This window comes from Mytilus californianus, unplaced genomic scaffold (assembly GCF_021869535.1).
Source record: "Mytilus californianus isolate M0D057914Y unplaced genomic scaffold, xbMytCali1.0.p SCAF_19, whole genome shotgun sequence".
Taxonomy (NCBI): Eukaryota; Metazoa; Mollusca; class Bivalvia; order Mytilida; family Mytilidae; genus Mytilus; species Mytilus californianus.
This window is the reverse complement of record NW_026262667.1, coordinates 11,018,345-11,032,163: the sequence shown is the minus strand read 5'-3', so window position 1 is coordinate 11,032,163 and position 13,819 is coordinate 11,018,345. Positions and strand designations below refer to the sequence as shown.

The 13,819-nt window shown below is 35.8% G+C and overlaps 1 protein-coding gene and 1 long non-coding RNA gene across 12 annotated transcripts in view; both read left to right on the top strand.

Moving 5' to 3' along the window:
- The first annotated feature begins 3,042 nt into the window (after window positions 1–3,042).
- Window positions 3,043–7,199, top strand: LOC127726942 (uncharacterized). The gene is made up of 2 exons (XR_007993720.1): window positions 3,043–3,822; window positions 5,715–7,199. It is a non-coding gene; the product is annotated as an uncharacterized LOC127726942 (long non-coding RNA).
- A 5,879-nt stretch (window positions 7,200–13,078) lies between these two features.
- LOC127726915 (uncharacterized protein C3orf20-like) overlaps window positions 13,079–13,819 on the top strand; it is a 41,964-nt gene continuing 41,223 nt past the window's right edge. For 9 of the 11 annotated variants that reach the window (XM_052234289.1, XM_052234296.1, XM_052234297.1 and 6 more), the window contains exon 1: window positions 13,079–13,142. The gene's annotated coding sequence lies outside the window, so the exon portion shown is untranslated. The remainder of the gene's footprint in view (window positions 13,143–13,819) is intronic. The other 2 variants (XM_052234298.1, XM_052234291.1) reach the window with 1 other exon arrangement.

Genomic DNA, 13,819 nt, shown 5'->3' with positions numbered 1-13,819 from the left:
CTAGCCTTCCATGTTGTCTTCATCCGACCCTTGCCTAATTTGGGCGTCTGGATGTATAAATATGCAGTCACGTCTGTCAGATGCCTAGTGTAGAGAGAATTCCACGCTCTCTGCACGTCAAGAAACTTGCAACAACTCTTTGAGGAATTCGTATAGGCGGTCTACTAGAATTTCTGTTCCTATCCTTTAACCCTCATTTTCCAATGCATGGCATTTCCAAATTTCAAGACCTTCATCCTGGACGACCCTGGCTCTAATTACAGGACTTAGGTACCTGTTGTATTTATTTTAAATTTGTATTTTTCTTTAGCATGTATGAATAATTTGTAACTGGAAGTTTAGCAATCAATCAATCAACTAGCTTTCAGTAACTTCGAGTACTCTCAGATCTACGTGTAATGGATATTATTATTCTAATCCCTAAGCAGGCAGAGAGTTTACAGTACACGGTATATATCAGAAAATATAAATCTATTGAATTTTCTAAGATTGTATGAACAGAACAGAACTTCTGCATGAGGCATGATGCCATTGAGTTTGAGTTGGTATGTGTTTGTGTGGCTGGGGGATGGTGAATATTTAAGTATCAAAAGATGAATGGTCGATGCGTAGTCCAAAGGATAGTATGATCATATAGCAGTCTCAGTGTTAATGTGCCTAATTTTTTAATGTAGGATCGTCAATAATGACTATCAATTGATGTATGACATCAAATATCCTCAATCAGAGTGGAATAGATATGAAACTATTTATTATAAACAGGGTTTCGACTTAATAAAGGGCTACACTGATTCACGCTGGACAATGCATATTCCAAATATTGTTTTTATATTTCCGATTGTGCTGCCGGTTCATTCATCAGTCAGACGGTTTATTGTAAAATTGTGTATATTATGCGATTTTTTTCATGTTTATTATATATCATGATAAAATTACCAGTAAATTTTATGTGTTTTTTGTACACAAAATTTGCAACTAAAATGCTGAAAACCGTTTTCCGTTGGGGGCTTCGACCCCCTGAACCCCCTACCAGGGCTCTGCCCTGGACCTTCTGGGTGCCTTAAGCGGCCCATAGACCCCCTGTCGATTTGTGCCTACAGTTTATTTTATACCTAGCTACGCCCCTGGTACCGTATCGTACCGTACCGTACTTCTTTGATATAGTAATTAAACTCATTAATGAGTAACCAATACTTGTGTGTGCATAGGTGCTGGTAATGTCTGTTTACAATAAAAGATCAAAAATAAAAAAAATGGTGCATGCTGTACAGTCGGTGAAGATAAAAATATTCCAGCATCTACATAATCAGTGTCTTGAAAGCTTCCATGATGGGAGCTTTCACTGTCGATTTCGGCAATTAATTTCAGGCTATTACTGCTTAGAAAGAATGAGAATTTGAAGTAGTCATGTCTTGGGCTAGTGTTGTTGTGTCTTGATGGTCTGTTTAGTGGAATCAGGTAGGTTTCTGTTGGAATTGCTACGAGTCCATTAACAATTTTGTAGAATAAGCATAATCTGATGTTAACTCTTCGTTGGTATAGAGGTATCCAGTTAAGCCAGCTTATCATGCTAGTGACACTTGATTCGTTGCTGTAATCGTTGAAAATGTAGCGAGATGTTCTTCTCTGTACCCGCTCTATTTTATCTAAATATGTTCCTGCGTATAGGGATCCCATATGGCTGCGCTATATTCCACTGTCTTACTAGTGCGTTAACAGCATTGATTTTTGTTTGCTGTGGAGCTTTCTTGGTGTTTTGCTGAGCATCCCTTGTGCTTGGTTTGCACTGGCTACAGTGTTGTTAATGTGTAGGTACCAGCTACAGCTTAGGTCATCTTTGATGGTAATTCCTAAGTATTTGTGTCCGTGACTACCTCTAGTTGTTTACCATGCATGTAATAGAGTTCTGTTATCAGGTTTTTAGATCGTGTTAGGTGCATCACGTTACATTTGCTGACGTTATATTCCATTTTCCATTTCTGTTCCCATTTTGTTAGTGTTGTCAGATCTTTTTGTAGGATGTCTTGATCGTGTTTGGTTCTAATATGTCGGTAGATGCACCAATCATCAGCAAACAGGCGAATTGTTGAGTGTATGTTATCAGTGATGTCATCAATAAAGATTACGAAAGGAACTGGGCCAAGTACACTACCTTGTGGTACTCCAGATGTAAAGCCCACTTTATCCGAATACTTATTTTTTCCAATACATCTGCCTGTGTTCTGTTGTCTAAAAAGGCTGAGATCCATTTGTGATTTTCTCCTCTTATCCCATAGTGTCTTAGTTAATGTAGCAGACGTGGATAGCTAACTTTATCAAATGCTTTTGCAAAGTCTAAAACTATCATATCTGTTTGAGTTTTACTGTTCATTGTACATGTTAGATCATGTATCAGGCCTATTAGTTGCGTCTCGCACGATCTCTTACTTCTGAAGCCATGTTGGAATTCGGATAGTATTTTATTAATTTCTAGATGTTAGATACTACGATGTGCTCCATTAGCTTGCAAAGGATGTAAGTAAGTAAGACAGGCCTGTACTTTGCTGGTTCATGGCGTGGTCCTCCTTCTTGTAGATTGGACAGACAAATGTGTGTTTCCAGTCTGTTGGTGTTTATCCTAGAAAAATTGATTTACTAAACAGGAAAGTGATTGTTGGAGCTAGTTCGTGATGAAGCTCTTTCAATATTCTTGGAGTTAGTTGATCTGGCCTACTTGGTTTGTTATGGCTGAGTTCTTTAAGCAGCTTTTCTACTCCATTTATGGTGATATTGATGTCGTTCATGGTGTTGAAGTTTTTGTTTCCCATATCTGGCATTTCTGTTTTATTGTCTTCAGTAAACATTGATTGGAACTGATGGTTTAATGTGTTTGCTTTATTAACTGTGACATTTAATGTCAATCCTTGATATTTCAAAGGTGGAACTCCAGCTGTTTCTTTCCTCATGCATTTTAAAAAAGAGAAAAAATTCTTTGGGTTTGGTTTGTCGTCGGGTGCTACAATGTTGGATACATAGTTCCAGTAGCATTTGCGTGTCTCGTTTTTAAAGGCAGTGCTTTAATGCCTTTCTAGCTGCCGGGTTAATCCTTCCTTCCGCGATATCCAACTTATCTACGTGGGGGGTCATTAGACTCCAAGTAGATCCGGAAATGTTGAATTCTCTCCTCTTCTTATTGCGATATAAAATGTTTTTTGTTTCATTTCATTTACATTGGGAAATAGAGAAACGATCATTGTGTTTTGTTAGTTTTGAAAACTTTTGATATATTAGTATTTTGCATTATAAGCAGTCAACCGATTGACAAACTAGAATTATTTGAATTCCGTGTGGAAAGAGCTCGGGTTAATTTCGAGTGTTATCTGCAATCTAGATGTTTATAAATCATTTCAGTCGTTGATATAATAATTAAAGGTCGACTGAACATGAATTATATTATACAATTTAAAGCGCATTTCTGTTTATGCACGTGAACCCGTCTAACGTTATTTTCGCAGTTATATAAAGTAGCAAATTATCGTTCCTGAATAGGTGGCGCCATGGTAGCGGATCCTGTTCCTCTTCTTCCGGTTTCTGCACTGTGCAACTATTTCAGTTATATTTTTAATTAACGATGCCAAGTACTTGTTGTTGTGTACCTGGATGTCATTTAAGAGGAGGACATGCATTTCCAAATGACTTAAAAAGAAGGAAAAGTTGGATCAACGCCATGGCCCATACGCAGATTGGACGAGAACACGATGATATCGTGGAGTCCATCTCAATCAGCTGTTGTTTGCAAGGCACGTTTTACTGAAAAAGACTACGTGCAGGAAACTATTCATGGTAAAACTCTATTTTCTTTGTGAAATATATAGTTATATATGTAATCGCCATGCGAATAAACCAAAGTCTGTTTACAACCGCAATTATCGTTTTAGAATTAAAGGGCAGGGGCGGATCCAGAACCTCGAAGTCTGGGGGGGCACCATGAAACCAAAATTAAAGATTTGTTTAGATATGTATATATGCGAGTGTGGGTGGTGGTGGTGTCATGTATTAGGGATGATGGTGGTCGTGGAAAGGGGGGGGGGGGGGGGGTTAGGTCTTCATTTCTATATCTTTTCATTATTTTTGGATCCATTTCTTTCTACTCTTTTATTTGCTGCCAATTGTCCTCTATTCTTTATAGTTCATCACACCTTTAATCTGTTTTCTATATTTTTAAGGCACATTTTTTTCTAGTCTTTACTTTTTGACCATTATTCTCTAATCTGTAAACCCCATTCATACCCTCATTCACGGTAAACCATTCATACCCTCATTCATGGTAACCTATTCATACCCTCATACATGGTAATTAAAACAAGAAAAAAATGTGTACACACATATTACTGTACTATAATAGAAAAAGAATGGGTATTGGGTATCCATCCACGACACAAAATCAGTACATGCACAGCAAAAAAACACACAATAAGCAAAGGAACAGCGCTTTTATTGCTGTTCTTTATCTCAAATATGAGTATAGGTTTTCTAAAAGTACAATATCATTTTATTAATGATATATATATAAGGCACAGACCATTCATGTTTTGTGGCGGGGGACTTAAGGGTTTTTTTTAAAGACAAATCATTGGTTTCCATAAAAAAAATAAAGGGAAAAAACACGACATTCAGTTTAAAAAAAAGATGTATGCATTGAAAAAAAATCGTTTGTTGTTTAATAAAGTCCGAAAAAGACTGTTCTGAGAAAGACACATTCCCCAGAAACCGTATACAATGTGAGTGCTTGGTAATAAAGACGTATCTCATATCGATACTAACATTCCTGACACAAAACATCTATTTTTACATATTCTTTTCAGACCGATTTTAGTTGGTAATTTCTTTCCTGATCAGAAGATTTCTCTTGTTAATCGATCTTGATCCTGTAATATTGTATTAGAAATCAATAAATATATTCGTATTAATTCCAATCAGCATGTAGATGTACATGTAGTTTACATAAATGCTTTTGGATATAGACATTACACAAAGGTGTCAATATTTACACACCCTTCGATAAGTTGTCATAAATCACGCATGTTGAAGCTGGGGTTAATTAACGACCAGTTTAGGAAGTCAGATCAAGCTGTGTCTTGATTTTTGATCTAGATATCTAGATAAGCAGATACAGTAGCAATAAAACTATGTTAGAAAATTTTTTGGTGACCCCGACTGGGGGGGCACGTGCCCCCTGTGCCCCCCCGGTAAATCCGCCACTGAAAGGGGGTGGGTAATTCAAGACGTCATAATTTTTTGGATTACGATTCAATGTGATCTGTTTGAGATTTTTTGGTGATTGCTACATTTATAATGATTTCTTACAAGAGGTATATCATACTGAGAATTATTTTAGCAGTAATTATGCTAATGTAGTAATGACAGGAATGCATAAGCTATGCCTCATAGACTTTCTTGAAAAATATCAATGACAATGTTAACAGGAACAAAACAATGACATGCTCTCATCTATATTATAGTTATTTAGGTACAAACAATGTACGTTTGTTGCATAAGTCTCTCATTGTTTGTCCTTTGGATTTACATAACATACATTGAATCAGGCAAACATAGTTTTATCCAGATTGTAATGAATAAATCTAGTTAATATTTCGCCAGGTAGTACAAAGTATACATTGCTAATGGAAGTTCATTTAATTATAAAAAAACTAATGTTTTATAACCTTTTTCAGGGCGCAAACCCACCATACAGAGACTTAAGTCTACTGCCATTCCCAGCCTATTTTCCTGGACCAAGCAAGAGACTGAATCGTCCGCAAAAAGAAAAATCAGGGCAGTTTCCTGTGAAAACAAAAGAACTAAACTTGATGAATATTGTAGTAGAAATCTAGAGGAAAGTTTTGATTGTAAAGTTGGTTTTCCTGAAGAAGTCATTCATACTGCAGAAAGGATTTATGACTGTCCACCACCAACTGCCGAGCTAATGTTGAGCTTCACAGATGGAATTACGCAAACACCATCAATGCCTATGTTTTTAACAGAGAATTTTGAAATGAAGACACGTGACACAGCCATGCATTTTTATACCGGTTTAGAGTTGTATACTAAATTTTTATTTGTTTTGACCACACTTGGTCCAGCAGCACATTGTTTGAGATACATATATTTTCAAATTGATAGGGTGTCAGTTGAAAATCAGTTTTTTTATGACTTTGATGAAATTGAGGCATCATACAACCAACTTTGAACTGTCTAGATTCTAGATTGAATCTAGTGTTAAGAATATTGTGTATACATGGATTGTTTTTATGTCTAAACAGTGGTGTGAGGCTAACACTTGGCCATCTAGTGGTTTAGTCAGGTATTTTTCACCATCCAACTTCAAATTAAAGTTTCCTACGACTTGGATTATTATTGACAGCACAGAATATCCCGTGATAAAACCTAAAGCTCCTAGAGCTCAGGCAACCTTTTCATCAAATAAAAACAGAAACACTGAAAATTCTTGAATGTTCGACACCTGGTGGTTTAGTCAACTATGTCTCTATGTCACATAGAGCGAATTATTGGACTTGGCAAAACATACAAAATTCTAATAAATCCTATGAATGGAACTGAAACAAAACTTTCATCTGAAATAACATTTAGTTGTTTTATGTTGTGTAATTTTAGAACTTGTATTGTGCCAAAGGATGCATAAATAAAAGTGACGCAATGAATTTTGTTCTGATATATATATATTTACAATTGCATGCACATGTAAATTGTAATGCATATAAAAATAAGGAGATGTGGTATGATATTCAGTGAGTTTATCAAACTAAAGTGCATAAGAAATGGGTTTAAGCAGTTACAGGTGTAACTGTCACCGTACAATCTCCAACAATGAGAAAAACTCATACCCTGTAAAAAATTTCAGAGATCTTACAACTAAGTTTTGTTGTCTCACCTTGACTTTGGTGAATTTTTTATATCTGTTGATGTTAATATAAAAAAGAAGATGTGGTATGATTGCCAATGAGACAACTCTCCACACATGCACAAGAGACCAAATGACACAGAAATTAACAGCTATAGGTCACAGTACGGCCTTCAACAATGAACAAAGCCCATACCGCACAGTCAGCTATAAAAGGCCCAGAAATGACAATGTAAAACAATTCAAACAAGAAAACTAACGGCCTATTTTATGTAAAAAAATGAACAAATATAACAAATATGCAACACATAAACAAACGACAACCACTGAATTACACTTTTATAGGCTCCTGACTTGGGACAGGCACATACATGTACATACAGAATGTGGCTGGCTTAAACATGTTAGCGGGATCCCAACCCTCCCCCTAACCTGGGACAGTGGTGTAACAGTACAATATAAGAAAGAACTATAAAAATCAGTTGAAAGAGGCTAAACTCATCAGATGGATAAATACAAATACAAGTGGACGTGGTCGGGTAGTTGAACATCCAAACAACAAAAAGACACTAAGTACAAATCTGAGAGTACTCGCAGTTACTGACAGCTAGTTCAAAGCCACTAACAACTGATAAAAAATCTTGCATCTAAGACTAAATTATCAATCCGTAAGCTCCCTTTAGAATTTTATAAATTTTAGATTTTACATTTCTGAGTTATGGGGTTTTATTCATTAAAAAAGGGGGGATTTTCCAGTTTTTGGACAACAACTCAAAAATGCTTTAAGCAGTTCACATGAAACTTTGGTGAATTATTTATAGCTATTGATGTAATCTCCCTATTGATTTTCATAAATTTCAAATATGACATTGAGAAGAAATTGAACTTTATTTGTTTATAGTCTGGCAACAGATTTATTAAGTATTGCACAACAGCACAGTGTATTGCACAACATCAAGAAATCTTTAATTGAATATAAATTCAATTCATATAACCGATTTCAAGTTCATTGACTACATTTATTCAGAAACTATAATATGTCAAATATTTAATTACAATCCAAATTCAGACCTGTATCAAGCTTGAATATTGTGTCCATTTTTGCCCCAGCTGTTCAGGGTAGTACCTCTGCGGGTGTATACAGCTGCGCTCAGCGAATCAGTTTATTTCTTAATTAAGAACTCCTTTTTATACGACCGCAAAAAAATTTTTGTGGTCGTATATTGGTATGACGTTGGCGTCGTCGTCGTCGTCGTTCGGCATCGTCTTCCAAAGACACATTAGTTTTCGCACTCTAACTTTAGTTTAAGTGAATGGATCTCAATGAAATTTTAAAATAAGGTTCAATACCACAAAAGGAAAGTGGGGATTGATTTTGGGGGTTATGGTACCAACAGTTAAGGAATTAGGGGCCAAAAATAAGCATTTTTGTAACTTCCAGACATGTGTGTAAGTGTATGGATCTCTCTGACATTGTACCACAAGGTTCCATATCACAAAGGGAATGCTGCGATTGATTTTTGGGGGTAATTGCCTCCAAATTTTAGGAATTAGGGGCCAAAAAGGGGCAAAAAACAAGCATTTTTCTAGTTTCATGACAATAACTTGTGTGCAAGTCTATGGATCTCTCTGACATTGTATCACAAGGTTCCATATCACAAAGGGAATGCTGGGATTGAATTTGGGGGTAATTGCCTCAAAATTTTAGGAATTAGGGGCCAAAAAGGGGCAAAAAACAAGCATTTTTCTAGTTTCATGGCAATAACTTGTGTGTAAGTGAATGGATCTTTATGAAATTGTACTACAAGGTTACAAATCACAAAGGGAAAGCTGGAATTGAGTTTGGGGGTAATTGCCCAAAAAGTTTAGGAATAAGGGGCCAAAAATAAGCATTTTTCTAGTTTCCAGACAATAACTTGTGTTCAAGTGTATGGATCTCTCTGAAATTGTACTGCAAGGTACCATACCACAAAGGGAATGCTGGGATTGATTTTGGGGGTAATTGCCTCCAAATTTTAGGAATTAGGGGCCAAAAAGGGGCAAAAAACAAGCATTTTTCTAGTTTCATGACAATAACTTGTGTGTAAGTCTATGGATCTCTCTGACATTGTATCGCATGGTTCCATATCACAAAGGGAATGCTGGGATTGATTTTGGGGGTAATTGCCTCCAAATTTTAGGAATTAGGGGCCAAAAAGGGGCAAAAAACAAGCATTTTTCTAGTTTCATGGCAATACCTTGTGTGTAAGTGTATGGATCTTTATGAAATTGTACTACAAGGTTCCATATCACAAAGGGAAAGCTGGGTTTGAGTTTGGGGGTAATTGCCCTAAAAGTTAAGGAATTTGGGACCAAAAAGGGGCCAAAAAACAAGCATTTTTCTAGTTTCCAGACAATAACATGTGTTCAAGTGTATGGATCTCTCTGAAATTGTCCTGCAAGGTACCATACCACAAAGGGAAGGCTGGGATTGAGTTTTGGGGTGATGAATCATAAGGGGGTTCAAATAATTTTTTGGGGGGGGGATTCTTTTTCCTTTTTTTTCTTTAAAATTTTCCATTTTAAATTGGTTATTTCTGATTTATATATAAAAGCAAATAATAATGATATGGTTTGAATAGGTAAATTAAATTTTTTTAAGTATCTTAGACCACTTTCATTCTGTGTCAGAAACCTATGCTGTGTCAAATATTTAATTACAATCCAAATTCAGTGCTGAATCAAGCTTGAATGTTGTGTTCATACTTGCCCCAACTGTTCAGGGTTCGACCTCTGCGGTCGTATCAAGCTGCGCCCCAGCGGAGCATTTTATTTCATTCATAAATTACTTTATGCTTGGAAATATAATTTTGCTTGGAGTTGAAAGAGTTGACATGTTGCAATGTACATTTACTCTACATAGTTCTATGGTACCAAATCAAAAGTTTATATAAAGAAAGAAGTCAAAGGTTTCCCATCATAGTTTAGTTACATACATTTTTTTTGTACCTGAGGTCGTTGAATATAGATCATTATATAAATAAGGAGATGTGTTATGATTGCCAATGAAAAAACTAAGGATTTTCTTATCCAAGGAATAGATTACCTTAGCCGTATTTGGCACAACTTTTTGGAATTTTGGGTCCTCAATGCTCTTCAACTTTGTACTTGTTTGGCTTTGTTACTATTTTGATCTGAACGTCACTGATGAGTCTTATGTAGACGAAACACACGTCTGGCATATTAAATTATAATCCTGGTACCTTTGATAACTAATTTGACTATAAACATAGATAAAAAAGGTACAAACTGGACATAATGCACTAGTTCATAAACAAGTGAGAACAATCGGCTTCATATAGTGCTCAGAATATGACATTCATAAAACTTATTCAATATCATTAGAGAACTCTAAATCTTAAATACTGAAAGCCACCTCTGATAAGTACACTGTACTATGCAAGATAATGATATAACTGGACTTAAAATACACACAACCTGTAATTAACTGCCTTTACAGCGCTTTCGTGCTTTGATTCACTAGATGTTTCAGGTTTTTGTATGCTGTTCTAATTTTTCCGTTATCTCCTGTGTTTTTTTTTATTTTATTGTACAATTGGGGGGGGGGGGGGGGGGGGGGTAGGAGGGTCCTGATCCCGAAATCCTGGGCTTACAAACATGGAATCCCGAGGTCCCGAATTTAAAAAAAATTAAATCCCGACATCCCGAAATTCGAAAAAAGAATTCCCGAAATCCCGAGCTTAAAAACACCCGATCCCGGAGTCCCGATAAAGGTTCTACCCCCCCCCCCCCCCTCCTACAGTCTGTCCCTTTTCCTCATCATCCTACGCAGTTCTATCGTTATCCAGGGGTATCTATGTTGATATCTAATTGTTCTCTATGGTATGTGTTTGTTAGTAAGTTTATGTATTTCATCTTTAAATCCCTCCCACATTATGTTTATATCTGTACTATTTTGATGGTTTATAATAAAGTCGTTTCCAGGATTCTTTGCTTCAGCTTTCATGGTCTCAAAATCTGCTTTCTTATATTGGTACACTTTTGTTAGTGTCTGATTTTCTTTAACCGGTGTCGTTGTTGCTTCTGCATAAACAATATCATGATCAGAAATCCCTGGGCAGACTTCAGCTCTGTATATTGTTGAAGGTTTGTTTGTAAGAAAGAGGTCCAATGTGTTGTTTCCTCTAGTCGGTCGATTTACTAGTTGTACCAGGCCTCTGCTGTCTGTTATGCGGTCTATAAAGTCTTGATGGATTTCTATGCTTTTACCATTTTCTTTGACTTGAGCGTTTGATAGGTCTTTCCACTCTATGTCTGGTAGGTTAAAATCCCCACCATACTGTCTGGGTTTCAACACTAGTTGCTTTCTCTATGTTCTTCCTTATTTCATTCATTGATATATAAAAAAGAAGATGTGGTATGATTGCCAATGAGACAACTCTCCACAAGAGACCAAATGACACAGAAATTAACCACTATAGGTCACTGTTCGGCCTTCAACAATGAGCAAAGCCCATACCGCACGGTCAGCTATAAAAAGTCCCGAAATGACAATGTAAAACAATTCAAAGGAAAAAACCAACGGCCTAATTTATGTACAAAAAATAAACGAAAAACAAATATGTAACACATAAACATTGAGTCTATGTCTGTTGTATGTGGATGGTATATAGAACCTAAAAGAGTTTATTACCTGAGGGCAATGTCATATTGCCGATACTGTCTCAGCAATACTCTTAAGCTCTACTGCTTCTTCACTTACTAATGCATTTTTGATGGCTACAAACCCTCTGTCATGTTTATCTGATTGTCTATCCTTCCTGTATACATTCCCTTTGAATTCATCCGGGAATATACCTTCATTTTTAATTGATGGGTCAAGCCATAATTCAGTACCTATTATTATATGCGACTGTATTTTTCCTATAGCTGTTTGGAAGATGTCCTTTCGCCTTCTCAATGATTGACAGTTGATTATCATAATTCTATTTTTCTCTGTATCTGATGGTAGTGGTCTTCTTTTGTGTTTAGATGCTTTCTTAGTAATTATTGATTTTGGTGAAGATGTCATCTGTGGCGAACTGGGGTTACTATAGTTCAATGACTCATTACTTTAATCTAATGTTTTATATGTGTTTAAGCTTTCAGGTATTAACATTGATTCAAATGAGCTAGTGGCAAAACTTGGTAGTCCACAATTGGTGCAATACCAGGAGCAATCTGAACCAATGAAGCAATTATAAATATCGTCGCTAATATTTTCACAGTTAATATGGAACAATGTGTCACACTTATCACACACGACAGCTTAGTCTATAGAATACAATGCCATACAATACCAATACCAATACCATACAATACCAATACCAATACCAATACCAATACCAATACCTTTTTTACCAATACATTTTTACCAATACCAATACCAAAACCAATACCAATACCAATACCAATACCTATACCAATACCAATACCAATATCAATACCAATACCAATACCAATACCAATACCTATACCAATACCAATACCAATACCTTTTTTACCAATACATTTTTACCAATACCAATACCAATACCAATATCAATACCAATACCAATACCAATACCATACAATACCAGTACCAATACTAATACCAATAACTATTACAATACCAATACCAATACCAATACCAATACCAATACCTATACCAATACCAATACCAATACCTTTTTTACCAATACCAATACCAATACCAATACCAATAACTATTACAATACCAATGATACCATTATCAATACCATTACCAAAACTAATACTGACTTTAGTTTGTTTTTTAAACAAATCTTCAATAGAAAAATTCTATACCCTCATCCAATTCTGGAAAAAATTGAAATATGTTCAAGAAATTTACATTTGTACAATTCATCAAAAAACTTTTCCCCACCTGGGACTTCTATACATTTATCTATTAGGTGCATTAATATATATGTTCATGTTGTAATAGACTTTCGTTTATTTATATTTTTTGTTTGTTTACTTTAAGTTCTAACAAGGAAACTGTAATAGTCGGGCTGACGGACAAACTAGTCTTTTAGCGACTGGTCCCAAAAAAGTCAACTGTTCTGTTCATTCTGATCCTCCGTTTTATATAGGAGCACTCCCACTTTCTCATCTGAAATCCGTATAATGTTTCATGTCCGTTCCGTCATCTTTCAAGTTGCCAGGTTACGATGTCAACCAAGATGGCGGCGAAAACGAACAGGTACTTCATTTCATTTAAAGATTTCATTCCATTAATGACTCTATATAAAAGAAAATTACATATTAACCTGTATACTTACCTATATAGTTTGATATAGCATTTCATTGTTTCATTCTGAGTCAATGACAAGATTTATTACATTTATGTCGAGCGAGCTGTGACTCGTGGAGTGTGCATGTTTAAAATGCAATTATATCATAACAAACCGGGTGAGTGATTTTTTTTTTTTAATGAAAACTTTACAACATATAAGAAAACAGTAATGAATAACTAAATTTGACTATTGGTCTAATCAATAAATGTTAACCTTTTCCCGTTTGAATGGTTTTACACTAGTAATTTTTGGGGCCCTTTATACAGCTGTTATAGCTCGTGTTCGGTGTGAGCCAAGGCTCCGTGTTTAAGACGTACTTTGACCTATAACGGTTTACTTTTATAAATTTTGACTTGGATGGAGGGTTGTCTCATTGGCACTCATACCACATCTTCTTATATCTATATCTTGTATGTGCACAAGAAAATGCAAATGATTGCATGCTACAACTAGTATATATATTTGTTTAGGGGCCAGCTGAAGGATGCCTCCGGGTGCGGGAATTTCTCGCTGCATTGAAAACCTGTTGGTGACCTTCTGCTGTTGTCTGTTCTATGGTCGGGTTGTTGTCTCTTTGACACAT